Source organism: Battus philenor, unplaced genomic scaffold (assembly GCF_028537555.1).
Source record: "Battus philenor isolate CCGP_79_NKW_IND1 unplaced genomic scaffold, ilBatPhil1.0.hap1 SCAF_1, whole genome shotgun sequence".
In the NCBI taxonomy this organism is placed as follows: Eukaryota; Metazoa; Arthropoda; class Insecta; order Lepidoptera; family Papilionidae; genus Battus; species Battus philenor.
The window spans coordinates 14,477,142-14,493,785 of NW_027181661.1; the positions used below are offsets into that span (position 1 = coordinate 14,477,142).

A 16,644-nucleotide genomic window follows, 5' to 3' on the forward strand; every position below is an offset into this window, starting at 1 on the left:
TAATATATTTAACGTATTCAGCCTACATTGATCGGATGTAGTCAACAGGCGTTCATAGTATAGAAAATCCCTTAGTCCTCCATACCTTTCGAACCATGAATATTCTGCAATTATTTGCAATAGATCGATATCTACGACCTGATTTAGATTTTATATAGCTTCGGAGACTAGGTAGATAAAAAAAACTCCTTTCATCGTATTTCAGTTGTAAGTACTTTAGTTCTCAAGATACTGAGAACTAAAATTATTTATAATGTTTAATCCAAATGACACTACAAGCACCTCTTGCGTTTGACTCGGATCTTCATGAAGCAAAATTATTAATTTATTGTAAAATCAGGATTGTGTCTGAAATTATATAACGTGTAATGTCTCTTACTATGTTAATACCGATTTCTTTTGCTGCAATTTTGTTCCATTTAAAATAGGAAAAAAGTCATCTACTTTATTGGGATAAGCAACATAATGTAAGACAATGTTCATCTTTACAACTTGAACTGCCGTTAAGCGTTAAACATTGACAGAAGTCATACCCTGATATTTACTGTCAACCCGCCTTCTGGCCTGAGGTTAATACGAGCTCTCTTTAAAAAGGCATTACACTCAACAGTAATTTTAGCCATAGGTCGTCTACTTCTAGATATGTCTGTCGGGCTTCCCCATAAAATTTCCAAATGTGGTCGAAAGTGACCTCCCTCTAACGTTTGTCGACAAGCTTAACAAAGTAATCTGTCCAACTTATTGTCAGAACGGCCAACCGTATTCGATATAAACTTATTATAAACCCATTGAGAATAACATCCCTAGCTTTTCGCCACGTGCTTTTTCGCACAAAAATTTTACCAAAATAATCTAATATATAAAATTCTCGTGTCACGGTGTTCGAACTTGAACTCCTCTAAACCGGCTTGACCGATTTTTATCAAATTTTATATGCGTATTTAGTAGGTCTGAGAATCGGCTACTATCTATTTTTCATACCCCTAAGTGATAAGGGTTGTTCACCCTTAAAAATTTTTTTTAATTTTTTTGACGAAATTTTTTGTTTTTATTTTTTTATGATACAACATACAAAAATACATACAACCTTAAATTTTCACCTCTCTACGATCAACCCTTATTTTTAAATTGAAAATTAAAAATATTTTTTTTGCAAAACAACGTTTGCGGGATCAGCTAGTATATAATTGTTACTCTGTTCAAAACTAGTTCTGTTTAAAGCTAGTTCTTTGGACTAAAGACTTAACAATGCATCTGCTCATTTTTTTTTGAAGACATACTCTTTATAAAATATAAGTTAACGGTTTATATTTCGTCCTCAATACGAATCAGCCGTCACCACCAGCAGCAATTCCGGTGAATAAGACATTAGCGCCTCGCTGCTCGCCAACCTACTTTTGAGACTGAATACCCTCTGACATTCGTCAACCCATTAGTACTTATTTCCTGCCTTGTTAAATCTGGAAACATTTCTACCAGACGCCGTAAATATACCGGACGAATACGTACACTAATCTATTACAGACAAACAGACCCATTTGAGTGTTGTTCACCGTATACTTCTTCGAGTCGGGTAAAGGATAACAGTCTAATTCAATAATCTTATTTAATATTAATTTATAATCGGCGCAAATCTTGATAGTACCGTATTTTTTGCCACCGGCACAGTAGGTGTGGCCCAGAGCGCTCCACCGGGAAGAGGATGCCGTTCCGCACGAGCTGGTCTTGCGCGCGCTCCACCGGCACCCGCAGAACGTAGGCCATCAGGCGCGCGCGCAATAACACTGGGACGTGAATGCGTACCGCCGTGCCCGTGTGTCGCCATAGCCCCTCCGCGAAATCAGAGAATCGGGAACCGAGATCGGAAGACATCGACTCACTGCTCAATATGTTCATGCTACTATATTCGACTTTACGTATCTGAATATTCAGCGCCGCGAGCCATTGTCTTCTGAGCAAAGTCGTTTTACTGTTTTTAATCACATACAATTTTTATCTTATTATTGTATTCTACTCGAGGTCATATCACTCCCACCGTTCTTACGACTTCTTCGGTATAATATTTCAAAATTTAATGACAGTGATTTTCAAGTAACTAAACTGTTTCTGATATGTCTCCTGACTGATATAAGATACTGAGCTTGCTGTGACACATTCCATTTTTAAAAACTTATTATCGATTCGAAGCGGTATTAATATCGGTTTACGGTCACTCGGAGAAAATTTATTACAATCATTAAGATTATCTCGTATCTTTCGCCGCTTTCACTGGTACCGTATCCTTTAACTCTGTCCGTAGTTTCATCTAGGTGATGGTTTAGTACGTTCGGGCACATACGTTTTAAGTGTCCGGACCTGTTGCATATTCGATAGACGTAGTTGCAAAACTTGCATTTGCAGATATTGAAAGATCCGTCATACATTCTACACGGACGGTGTCGCTGCGCCCGCTCCCTCAACATGTTTGGCGCTAACGCTTGCTCCGCGAGGCGGTCTTCCGCGCCGCTCCGTCGCTGTAGTCCGGCGTCGCCGACACTCGAACAAATCTTCTCTCGTCAACTTTCTGCCATGAAAGCACTCTACTTTACTTTCTTTTTGTTGCCTCCAAGTTAACGGCAAAGCCGTACGCCCTTGCAAAATCTAGCCTTGTATCGGTGAAGAATCATTGCCGAATACTTTCACAACTGATGCCACAAACTAACTATTTGTAGACTTTCCTCTAGCCAACTGCCAAAATCGTAAAAATTGGAAATTTTTTTCAAAACTGTTGCATACTCTAAAGTACTTTAAACCTATATCTTCTAGCCAACTTGCTCGGTTTACGTTGTAAGCGTCCCTCCCTAACAACGTTTTGTCCTTTGGTTTCACTGGTGTACAGAAATTCGCTAACAATTGACAGCTTTTTATCCTCATTACCAATAATACCGTTGGCACTTGCATTTTGTTTGCTACTTCGTCAACTACGAAATATTGTTTTTTTTTTACGTTGGACAGAATGTTTTTAATCTTTGCGTGCATCAAACTTTTAATTTATTTTGGTATAGTTATTACACACAATGCACAAGGTTAGTCCGAAATCGTCGTAATTGAGAAATATCTAGGTAGATAATAATAGGTACCTAGACTCCTCCTCAGTCCAGTAATTTAACAACGAAGCGTCCTTTCTAATAGCCGTTTATTCGTGTACTGGACGAGAACACGATGTTAAAACTACCTTTTATTATATTATAAAAAATATATTTCGTCACCACTAGTAATGTACTAAGAAATCTAGTAGTGTTATCCTATTCATTGCTAGTTCAGCTTAGTGTGAAATTAAAGATAAATGTAATTAAACTTGAAGATAAATATTCATTAATTCTTTTCAATTCGAAACAGTGAGAATCGATCTTTCAACTCTCTGAACCTTTTTGCACTTATAATATAAGAAATAAAGGAATTATAATTTTTGTCGATGAAAAAGAAAAATAATTATAACTTTTTCGTAATCTCTATTTATATTGTCATCACATTCATTTGATAATAAATAAATTGGTTTCGTGGATTAATGAACACTTTTTTAAAGTGCTTCTCTTAGAACGAACTAATGAATGATAGTATTTATTTTCTCTTTCACAATAGTCTTTAGTACAATTATACTAAAGCTATGTAAGACTATATTTTAGTTCAAACTGAAGTGAGAGAGACTGACGCCTGAGATAGGCGGATAGCGGATAGCCTGACGATTGTGATAGGTCACCAGGCTTTCCCCGCATAAAACATATTTATAAAATTAGACAAAAATTATACTACATACTATGTCTGCTAATAAATAAAAAGAACTTTTAACAATAATCAATAGATTCTAAACCACACGATATAGCACAAGACATGGCCTGAGATTTTTCTAAGGTGCGTTTCGCTAAAGCAATTGCTTTTGCCAACCTGTCCCAGCCCACATAAGGGTTTATGTCAAACTTACACCGACTAAAACTCGCTCGCTGTTTCTCCATCATCGCTATGTAAAGTGGTACAGGGAATATTTGCTTATACCGATCAAAGAATAGAGATAGATAGATAGCCGTAGCTTTTTTGCCATTTCTTCTCCTAACGCTAATTCTCTCCCAACTGGCAGTTGTTTTATTAGCCAGGCATTATTAATTGAAGCAGAGGTTAGTTTTCGCTTTGTGCATGAAATAAGAGCATCTGGTGACCCTAGCCGAGGCTCGGCGGCCTAGGCGGTTTTCGTGTCACTTCGAACCCATTAAATCTGCAAATGCCACGAAAGCAGGAGTCAAAGTTCGGTTCTAAAAAAATAAATTAGGAGTCCTCACAACAAGAATTACCAACTATTTTCTAGATAAGCGTGTACCATCGTAAACCTTGCCATCGCTTAACATCAGGCGAGACAAAAGGCAAATGCTTCGCCTATAAACAATAAAGAAAACCCCTAAAACAAAAAAAATTCTAGATTAGTGACCATCGAAATTACAACAGTATAAAAAAATAAGCGAATTATAACATACTATAACACAGATCGTTTCAAGGATATATATATATATATAAAGTTACATCATTTCTATCCTTAACGATGATGAAGATTATATTTTATATTTAGGGACTAAACGCATTTACTTTTTGTACCGTATTCTAAAAATATTTAAAACGTATAATTAGAGTAATAAAAGGTCCATCAATACCTAGTTAGTAAGATGCTGCGCAGACAAAATTATTTATGACGAAACAAATGACACAGTAGTGTTAGAAATCAGTGTCGGTATTTATATTTAAGGGAAGAAAATATAAATACAACAAAGTAAATTCTTAAGTAGAAATTAATAGTAACAATGAGAATGGAAATCTTATTATGTATTGTTGACTCACCGTTTAACGACATAAATCGGGGACATGCTTACATACTAACACCTTTAAATGGTTTATAACATCTAATAAATTCAATGTTTTAATATTAAATAATACCTTTCGACAATACAGTTACAAGTGTGCCGATTAAATAGGAAGAAATGGTATCCCGAAAGAAATGTTGCATCATAATCGATTGGTTTTAATTGGAAAAGCTATAAAGTGGCTAACGAGTAGCTAATTTGCTATCAAATAATGTATATCAATCAATAGTTTTAGAAATAAAAAATAACGTAATGATAATATAATGAGAGTAAACGTTTTTTAAATTCGTATTACCACATTTAAAAACAATTATTACTTACAATCTGTCCTTCCAAGTTTTGTACTGTACCTTATCACATTCAAATAGAAAAAATGAATTCGTCATGTAGGAATATACCATAATCGTTACGCTGGGCAGGTGGGTTGGAGACCGAAGAGTGATGTTATGATACACAGAGCATGCTGCTGCTGAATTCACTGGAAACTTGTTTGCGATCCATTGCAATTCTATATAGTTAAGGCACAAGGTGTGAATTATATTAGATTGTATCCCGGGAATCGAATCCGCGACCTATGATCGCAAGTCTCAGTCTTTTACCGCTGGGCAGCGGTAGGTCAGAAAAAAAAATGTGACTTATTTCAGAGTAACATTTTATGTAGGATAAATGGTTATAAGTTTAAAAGTTATAAAGATTTTTGAAGACAAATGGGCTATGTATTCATACCTTTAAAGTTTTTACATGTATATCCATTTTACATGTATATCCAATCACCTTCTACAAAGTATAAAAAGGAACAGCTGATTATACCTTAGAAGTAAAATATCTTCACGAAGTATTACTTTTTGTTTGTATCGTTTTTATCGTTGATATTTAAAACGAAATAGTAACTATTTTGTTTTAACCAACCCACACGCACAATACCCAGTTAAATAAAAGGTCAAAATTACGTAAAATTCACAGAATTCATTTGAGGCAGTTTCAATTGTTTAAATTTATAACAAATATTCATCGAAACATGTATTAAAGAATGGTCTCCGGCTTCATTCAGTTGATTAATATTAAATTCTTTATGATAAACCAATGAATTTCACTGTGATTATGATATGTGTACTATATTAAATTTGTTACGACTTGATTGATTATAGTTGTAAAAGGTTTAAACGGATCTATATATATATATATATATAATAAAGTGTGTTAAAGTGATATTTAGTTTGTTTAAACAGGGGATATACATAGTTGACTCACACGTCTCATTTCCATTTGCCGTTGGCTCTACAGATGTCATTATGATTGATTTATCGTCTGACTCAACCAGAATACATTCATAATCATGGTCGTATTTTTAAAAATTAAAATATTAATTAGTTTAACTTGTTTTTCTCCCTTTTCTATGCGATAATACATTCGAACTTTCCTTAGAATTTATGATATCAATACAATATTGATCGGGTAAAGGAAAGTGATGCCAGAAAATTACCCGCGCTTGTCTGTACCTACGTTTCACTTCTGAACTAAAGGTCACCCTCCAATATCTGTAACAACTATTGTGTTCTTACTAATACTTCGAACCGACTTTTTGTCAATGTTATAATAAAAAATTTTAATCGCCCTATATTCTATTATTTTGCATCAAGATCCATTTTTTAAGATATTAACTAAAATAGTTGAAATATTAAGTGTGAAAATTGTAATTTGACAGCATATGCAAAGGAAATAATTTTGGGTTAAAACAGCTACAACGTTTTTCTTGCCTATTACGAAGGTCAGCTCAGTTGAGTCGGCGAGAGACGGCGAGCGATAAGCCGTCGATTGCGAAACCACCGTTGACCATAACTTGCCACGTCATAATACAATATGCATAACTCTCAAGCAATTCCGCTTCTTCCTTGCCCGCAAAATAGCACAGTATGTAGCACAATAACGTAATAACATATGTCGTAAATAAAACCTTTTATTAAGTGAAACAGATGTAGTACTTATTTTATCGATCTTAAAATTTATTCGAAGCACCGGATAATGATACAGAACGATTGCTTCAAATAATTTTCTTTTGATGAATGTAACTCTTGGTTCGTTGACCCCAACCGCTATGATTGACATGAAAACTTATTAGTTCGTTTGAAACTCGTAGTAGGTGTATTTAATTTCAGCTACGTCGTCGATTTTAATAAAAGGCAATACTCTTACGTTTGATAAATTTAAATAATACATTTCTTAATCATTAATTTTTAAAAAAAAAAATAATCAACTCATCGAGATTTATATACGTCGCATCACGTTGCTAATAAAATTTCAATTATACGTAAATACAAGAATGTGTTTCTCACTCCAGCTTCGTTATTTGATATGTTGCATCATCCCCCAAATTGACATATTTTAGTAAAAAAACACATCGCATTACCCAATTAGACCACCCCTTGGAATGAATAATTTGAAAATATGTCCTGTAATTCTATAATATTAGCTATAGCTGCTATAAGCTGTGTCTATTGGACATAAAAAATCTGTAGGGAAACCTATATAAAACTGGTGCGAGCCTGCACCCATCAATGGACGTCTGTGCACTTTGTGGATATACGTCCTACTGCGTTTGCCGGATTCTGGTCACCACTTCAGAACTACCAAACCGCAGCGGGCATCTGGTCTACTCCCTGGCTCGTCAGGATACTGTGTCTGTCAATTAGGCTATAATTATGTAGCAGGTAGTTGTGTTATTAATATAAACACATAAATAGCAGGATTTACTGATATAGATATTTATAACACTCGTTTGACTCTTTACCAACCCGTGCTAAGTATACGCGATGTCCGTCGTATAGCAAAACCCATACTTATTATGGATATAATCGAAGTATGACCAATTGTTCATTTAACCTCATTAATTGAAGTTGAACTGAGCTATAGTTAATTGTTCTGACCAATTAGAATATATTCCAAAACCTATTGAGATGCGGTGAAATGGATTTATCATTCAATATATTTGATAGTTAAGCTACATATTATTTCTGTTAATTAAAATGCTTATAAAATAAATAATGGTTAGCTTTATTGTCTAAGTGACATCAAAAATTATTACAATAAATTATACACATTTGAGAACTTGGGAAATAAAGGAGCAATTTTTTAAAAGTTGAATAGCCATGTCTACACAATTTCAATAGGAAGTGAATGCTGCCAGAGGCAAGACTGAACCTGAATTTAGAATTGCCAGGAATAGTGTATTACACATCATATTTGGTAAACCAATTGTGGTACTTAAACATTTCTCGGTAGTTATCTTCCGAGTTAAATCAAAAACAAGTTTCAAAATTATATTTGGCAGTCATCTAATAATTATAGGTTCGGTTTTTAAAAAGATAATGGTAGTTTTGTTCACGCTAATTTGTTTTGTAAGTCAAAAAAAAAATAATATCGTTATTTAAATACGTATTGTAGAATGACGTCTATTTTAATATATTTAATAACACAAGCAAACTAAAAAAAAATAACATTTTTTAGTTTATTTCATAATAGCTTAGTAGTGATTGTGATTTTATTTTTAAATGTTTATTCGTAATAATAGTTTTCCTCTACTGTAAATTTAATCGTACATATCCGCAAAAAACGAGACAAATAGGTAGATAGATACAGATACTCAGTTTTTGAAATGCATAATTTTTTTGTATCATCCTGTTTCAGCTTGTCGCTTTCTTACATATAGTGAAAATAAAATAACACCTATAATTACTTAATTGATTGAGATAAAATTTACCCATAAATTGTTTTTTCGCATGAAACAATACAAAACTTTTAATTGGCTCGTTTATTAACTAAGATCTGTTTTTCTGTTTGTTATTTGATAGATACTTAGTTTTTGAAATGCATAATTTTTTTGTATCATCCTGTTTCAGCTTGTCGCTTTCTTACATATAGTGAAAATAAAATAACACCTATAATTACTTAATTGATTGAGATAAAATTTACCCATAAATTGTTTTTTCGCATGAAACAATACAAAACTTTTAATTGGCTCGTTTATTAACTAAGATCTGTTTTTCTGTTTGTTATTTGATAGATACTCAGTTTTTGAAATGCATAATTTTTTTGTATCATCCTGTTTCAGCTTGTCGCTTTCTTACATATAGTGAAAATAAAATAACACCTATAATTACTTAATTGATTGAGATAAAATTTACCCATAAATTGTTTTTTCGCATGAAACAATACAAAACTTTTAATTGGCTCGTTTATTAACTAAGATCTGTTTTTCTGTTCGTTATTTGTCTTAACGACCGTCGACGTAATTACAAATAACACTTCGGAATAATAAAGTTATCCTGTTTGTGTCTTCGCTTTTTTATTAGAAGATAATATTGTATCGTAATTATTATATCATTTTTCGCTTACACACTTATGATTATAAGATGTTTGTAGATCAAAAGATCTACTAGAACTGAATATATATTTTTGTACCAATGTAATTACAAAAATCGCACTACCCTTTCCATTTGAATAAATATATTAAGTAGTGTGATATCATACAGAAGGAGTAGAATGGGCAGCAGTGTCCTCTGCGTAACATTGCGATCGTCATCCCACCTGCCAAGCGTGGCGATTATGGTAAATCCCACATATATAACTTAGGTAGAAGCCTATGCTTTGCAGAGGGCATCTACGGGCTGAAACAATGACGAACACGATCTACTCCAGGCCGCTTACTTATTAAAATATAGAGCCCGCGACGTATGGCACTCCTGCTGGAATGCATCCAGACAAAGTCTGCGAGTACAGATAATAAACATTAATTCAATTTAATAGTAATTCAAATTTTGAGAACGCTTTTTATTATCTTTATTAATATTACGCTATTTATTATTTCCGAAACCATTGAATTTTAATTATCAATACATTTATTTACGCTATAGAATAAAATACAAAAATTGTACAAAAAATGTTTTGTTTATAAGTGCCCTGATACAAAGTAAAGCAATTCATTCCCAAGCTCTAATATCACTTACAAATCCACGATTTTGTTCAAAGAACTTCTTCAATTTATTACATGATAATATTTATGAAGTCTAGAGAAATGTATACCAAGCTTATCTTTATTTCTATTACATTTCTATTACTCACCTTATGTGGATCACTTGCTTATATTTTAAATTTTCTTACGCGCAAAGAATAAATGTTTTTTCTATAACATTTACACCTGCCTACTTGCTAGCTATTACATAGACCTTAGTTTGTCATATATTTATATAAGTAAATATCTAATATATTACTAATCACTCGACTTTATTTTTATCAAAATATTTACAATAATAAAATTAGATTATACCGTTAATTTATTATTAACTGTAACATTATAAAACGGTAAATGAAGATACTATTGTTATTTCTAACCATGCTTTATTCGAGGTCCATACACTATAACTTGTTGAAAGCGTTTGTAACAAAGTTTTACACAGCTACATACACCGTTACTATATAAATGCAACAGTTATTATGCCGTAGTGCTTCATTTCAAGGGTAGGTCGTTGTAGGTACTGTAATGGGTGCCAAGGCGCGTACGGAGTTGGGCTGCGTAATTAATTAGTTTTATTGTATTAGTAGCGCGAGGTAGCCTATCGATCAACGAAACCTTACCTGATTTGTTAGGGTGACGATACGTTTCTTGAAATTATAGGGAAACACAATTTTTTAGCAATTAAAAGATAATATATGCTATTAAAACGTAAAAACTTTCCAAGATATTAAGAATTCACTATGAACATTTTAAAGTTAATATTAGTAATTTTAATCGACTATATAATATATTTGAAGCAACTTTAATTTTGCAAATACGAGAATTTGAATGAACAAATCATTAAATAACTTGAATCAATTTCGATGCTGCCAAATAGTGGGTAGCTTAAATAAAAAAAACATTTGTATGGACAGTTGTAGACATTTGTACAGATACTGATCTGTAAAATGAACTGAAAAAATTAAACATTAACACCATATTTTAAAAGCTCAAAAAATGTTTGTTGAATTTACACATTCACCTTTTCTGCAGAGCGCTAACAGAATGTAATTAGATGAAATAACTGAAACAACGTACAAAATTCAAGTCACAATTATTTTTTCAATATTTTTAGTGTTCGTGCAATATTTTGTCAAAATGATTACTGTTATAAAATTTGAATGAGAAACTTAAACATTTCACATGTTTTTTTTAATTTCATTTCCGTTTTGTAGTTTTTAAATAAAATTACTGGCATTACTATTATTATTTAATTCGATATAGGTATTAAAATTTAGATGTATTTGACATGTGCTAAAATATGTGTCCTACTAATGATAATATATTTTCTATGTTATTTTCTTGGTCCTATTAGTCATTAACTGTTTCAGATAAAATATTTATCTGATGTGGCTTGGATCTCTTTGCTCCCCCAATATATCTCCCCTGATTATATCAAACATCCGGCTTAGTCGGCTTCATGGCTTTTGTTGTTTTTCAGGCACTACAAGGTGATTTTCTTTTACACATATTGCCCAATAATGATGTGATTTAGATAAGACACTCTTTATTCGTCGGAAAAATTTGAATGTTAAGTTTATGGAAATTAAAAAGGATTAACCTTCCTACAAGAGAAAGTTTAAAAATTTTTAGTGTAGAGAAATAATTGTACGAAAAAGAACGCAAGTGTAGAAAAACTTTTCGATATGTAAAACCTTTGTCAATAAGACTGCGAGAGATTTCATGTTACTTAGATGTGAAGTTAAAATTCCTAAAATTTTATTATGGCCATTTTAATAACAAAACATGCTTTTTTGTTTTGTTTCATTTCTAATGCATGCTTGATGTAAATCAAATATATGTCATCAATTTCAAAAACTAACTGCTTCAATCAACAAGGGTGAGTTCCTTATTGGAAGGTCCTTGTATAAACTATCCCGATTTAAGACATATGTGAAAAAATAAATCAAAGATTTAGAGAGATTTTGTGCTAAGTCCGAATCTTTTATTTGAAGTATTGTGAGAATAGGGGCGTGGCGGCGGCAAGGCGTGGCCGATTCCCCGCCCACGTGATGAAGCTATTTGTAGAAGCCTGAAGATGAGCTGAGGATCCTGACATGACTTGACATCATTAATATGACATTCACAGAAATCTGCCAACATTACGGTGTCGACGAAATTTAAACAACACGTTGAAATATAGATGGCCAGTCCCTGATAAATTATTGAATATTTAAAATACAAGGTTACGTGTTATTTAATATAATGGAAAAATGGTAATTGATCTTGATTAAGAGTTACTGTGATCTAAAATAAGTTAATAAATGTATATAAAACAATAAACAAATATCGCTAACCGGCCTTTATGTGTGAGGTACCTTATGAGATCTTTATTGAGCCGAAGGGAAATATGGAATAAACTTTTTCGAATACTCACCTTTCGTAATTTTTTATAGCATTACAGTATTGTTCAATAAACTTACAAATGTATACCAACGTTATTTACATAAGTTTGAAAGAATAATTGAAACGATTTTACTGGTTTTGAATATAAAAAAATCCAAGATTTTATGAGTGTTAAAAATATTTTAAAAGAAGTTTTTGCATGGCTCACCCGCACAGATGTAAATGAGGTAGAATTTTCAAGTCGAGAATAAGTAAGTCTGCTCTTTGTTTATCTCTCTTTTCTTTGCTGCTATTTTAAATTAAAATTTACATTTCGGAACAAAACGTATATTTCGTCTATAAGATATCACCTTATAAATGCCCATTGTATTATATACGGGACACTGTCTAAATAAAAATTTAAAATTAAATCATATTTCTTCAAAAAAAAAATACTACCTATTAAATATGGAACGAAAATATACACAAATGCGTCACGTACAAATGCTAGGCGATACGTTGCTTGACTAATTAATAATTAATCCATACTAGATGGATCGTGGTGTAACAACATCATTGAGACTCTAGAATAATTGGCGTCGTATTTATCTACTGCAGTATTTACCAGCACAGCGTCGTATAGCGAAACTGGCTATTTAAATCGATAGCTGTTGTATTGTAATTTGACGCACAGAGGCCGTATGCCTACTTTGATTTATATTCATCGCTTGTCGTTTTTCGCTCGGTTCTTTGCATATTTATTATCAATCTTTATATGTTAAATTTCCACTTATGTACTGACTCATCATGACATTTCTAAAAATTAACTTAAGAGTCTAGAATTTGGAGGGCATATTTCATTCGTAGAACAGAAATTTGCTATGAACGGATTTAATGAAATTCCACCTGCAAAATATTAATATATTCGAGCATCCATAAAAATGAATATTTACAAAATACTGGTCTAATTAGTTAGTGTAAAGCTGGGAAAGAAATTTTTTTTGGGATGTTAAATTACTAAGAATTAACTTTGTAAACCCACAAAAAACATACAAAATACAGCGTTGCCCACGTGAAGCGGGCAGGGATAATTAGTATGTATACATTAATTATATATGTAATAATCGATTGACATTTTGTCTAAACATTGAAGATAATATCCTTTTTATACGCTATAGTAAATAAGCCAATACTCATGTCTACAACAGGTATTAGTCAACACTTCTATAATTTTATTAAACTCGTATTATTATGTCTGTTTTTGATATCTTCACCGCATGTAAATCGTTTTAGATGGTTTTATAAAAGAATCTGTAAGGAATAAAAACTGCGATAATTCCTTTGTTAGAGAATTAAAATATTCGATTTGGCAGCTTAGACGTCTCGTGTCCATACAGTGGGAGGCCTGGTTCCATAATATTGTAGCAGAAATATCGCCTTACTATTCGGAGTCGGATTAATATTTATGGTGGGGGCCATCATAACACCATTGACAAAAATACATATTTATTTTGTTCAAGCTTAGTTAAAATTTTCGATTTAAAATCTGGCAGATTCAATCGTCAAGGCGTTTTTAGTGTTTTATAATCTATTTCGAGACAAGATTTATCCACTCACGTCTTTACGAAAAATATAAAACAGTATTATATTTATTCTCTGCATAATTATAAGTTTAATTGTTATTTTCCATGTGAAGTGGATAACGTAATAACATATTTTATGCATAATTGTATAAAAGCTATATGATTATATTTATAATGATCATTTTCGTTTTGCATCGTTGGAACGGCGAAGTAAAGATTCAGTAGTAATTTATTGCTTTGAAATATAAAATCAAAAAGACATCACGGAATCAATTGTAAAGATTTATTTAATGTTATTCCATAGTTAACATTCATAAGGCGTGAGGTGATCTAGTTCAAGTTTTTTCTAGAAATTTGACTGTAACTCAAAGCATGTTATATTAAAATTAAAGACTTAAATTGTGCTTACATTATCTCCATAATTATCTTAAAAAAAAGAAGAAGAGTCAATAACGTTAAGTATTCTCCCTCCCTTGTGAACTAGAAAGAAAGAGTTTAGACATATTTTGTCAATATATATTAAAAAAAATTGTTCTGTAAAGAAATTTATTTACCGTACTTCTATTTGTTTTATGCTGTATATATGTATGTATATAACAGATGTAAACAATGCTCCCTTGCCGCGTAATATGCAACGATGTATGACCTGTACTAAGATTGGAGAGGGGACAGGTGTATGTAGGTGTCGGAGGGGGGAGAGTAGGCAAGGTCGCGGTACTTCCGCGTAATATGCACGATGTGGCAACGCGTGTCTACTACCTCAGATGCTCTGTACTTTCTTGTTAGCCGTGTTTAACTAATGCAAAGTCCTCGAACCCAAATTTTTACCGAATATTTGCGGCAAAGAAGAAAACATTCTTATTGTATAAAACGGCTATTCGGAATAAACTTATATTCCTTTTTCATAACTTTTCTCATCTTATTTCCAATATCAAAATAGTCTATATAGTGATTAGTTTGTTATTGGTACGTATTAATTTTTCAAAATGACGATTAATTTATCTGAATGGTCAATTTATTGTTTAAATAAAATAATATTTGTACAAAATGTTGTATATATATAAATTGATTTATTATTGAGTGTACAGAATTTGTAAATACAAGCGTTATCTAATATATTTTTATTAAGAAGCAGTAATTCAAATGACATCGCGATAATTTCAAAATTCTCCCTTTCTGTTGTAAATATTATTTAACTTACTTCACTATTAATAGTTCAAAGGTTTAGCTTAGCTTGAAGCGCTAGTAATATAGATATTAAATTAACGAGATTGATTTATAGCATTGTAGTAGGGCAGTATAACGTCACCTTGCACTTGAACTGTTGCGTTCGCAGTGACGGCGCGATGCTGTCCGCTGTTTTATCGCGCTCTTACATAACTCAGAGTTTATGCAATTAAACAGTACCTTTTGATAAGTAGCAGTTTTTACTTAATATCTCATTCTTCGCGGCCTAAAAACCTGCTATTTATGAGTTACAATATTGGGTTGTCTCATCGAAAAATTATTCTTTGATTTTTTTTATTTTGATCCTCCTCTTTTATCATTTACACATCTTTATTTTATTCGCTACATTCTCTGCCATTCTTGAATATTTATTTTCCTTCCTAGCTTCACCTTCTCTACTTCGCCTTCATCTCAAGAGTACTACTTTTATAACAACGTCTGCCTGAAAAGTTACTGGTAGCTTAGATGTAAAAACAGAGGGAGGGAGCCTAAATATTCGCGACTTCGAAGGCCTCGTTTGTGTTAAGTAAATATCATCCGGTTTGATATTTGCTACTTCAACCTAAATGTCGATCTTCTTAATAAACTAGATCGTCTTCTCAATAACTGATTTAATTTTTTTTTCTTTGCTTGACGGTCCCTGAAATTATTGCCCGCTCGCGTTTGGAGATATTTGTATGCCTTATCTATTTTCCTTAATTACTTGCAATTCCTTGTTTCAAGCCATGAGAGAAACAAATTACAATCGTCAAATAATCTTTAAATACTTTGTCTTCTAACAAATTCATATGCTGAAAGCGTTATGCTTGGAAATATACTCTTAGTCGTAGACAAAGCGTCTTAAACCTTAATTTGTTTACAAAGAAAACCCTGAGATCTATCGGCGGAAAAAAAATATATATATATTATATCAGGCTATTTATTTATGTTTTTATTATTAATTAGACAATTAGTATGTTTTTATAAGTTTGTTATTATCGTTCTAACACACCTGCCTATTTGTTATCTTTGTAAGGCAAAAGTCCACCATAACGTGTTATAGCGGACTTTTGCCTTACTTCGTGAAGTAAGAACATAGTATGACATGTTAATAAAACCCAGTAGTGTATGGATATTCCTCAGAAGTAAGATTAAAAATATTAATAGTTTACATACTATTAGCAAAAAAAAGCCTGAAGTAAAAATTTTTTTTGCATTTAAAAACGATACCAAGTCTGATTTTATAAAACCTATATTAATATAGAAGTAAATTGATAACTTTATTTTTTGAATTGGATAGTAACAATCGTTCCCTAAAAACGCTGAGAATGCTTATACAATGTACGAAACTGTTGGAGCTGGGTTGTGAAGTTATGTCGCATCCTCCATACAGCGCCAACCTTGCACCATCAAACTATCATACTTCAAAGTTTACAAAACTTACTAAATAGTTGAAATTTCAGTAATGACCTAAAATCGCACTTGGTTGAGCTTTTAGCTGTTAGGGATTAAAAATTCTATGAGCGCGGGATTATAAAATTAACAGAAAAATGGCAAAACAGAAAGTTAATTTTATGTTAACATTAAATTGAAT

The 16,644-nt window shown here is 32.3% G+C and overlaps 1 protein-coding gene and 1 pseudogene across 2 annotated transcripts in view; one reads left to right on the plus strand and one right to left on the minus strand.

The window, feature by feature from the left end:
* Positions 1-16,644, plus strand: part of cyc (basic helix-loop-helix ARNT-like protein cyc) — a 69,248-nt gene that overhangs the window by 30,084 nt on the left and 22,520 nt on the right. The gene's annotated exons all lie outside the window — the stretch shown is intronic.
* Positions 1,618-3,018, minus strand: LOC137920732 (uncharacterized; annotated as a pseudogene).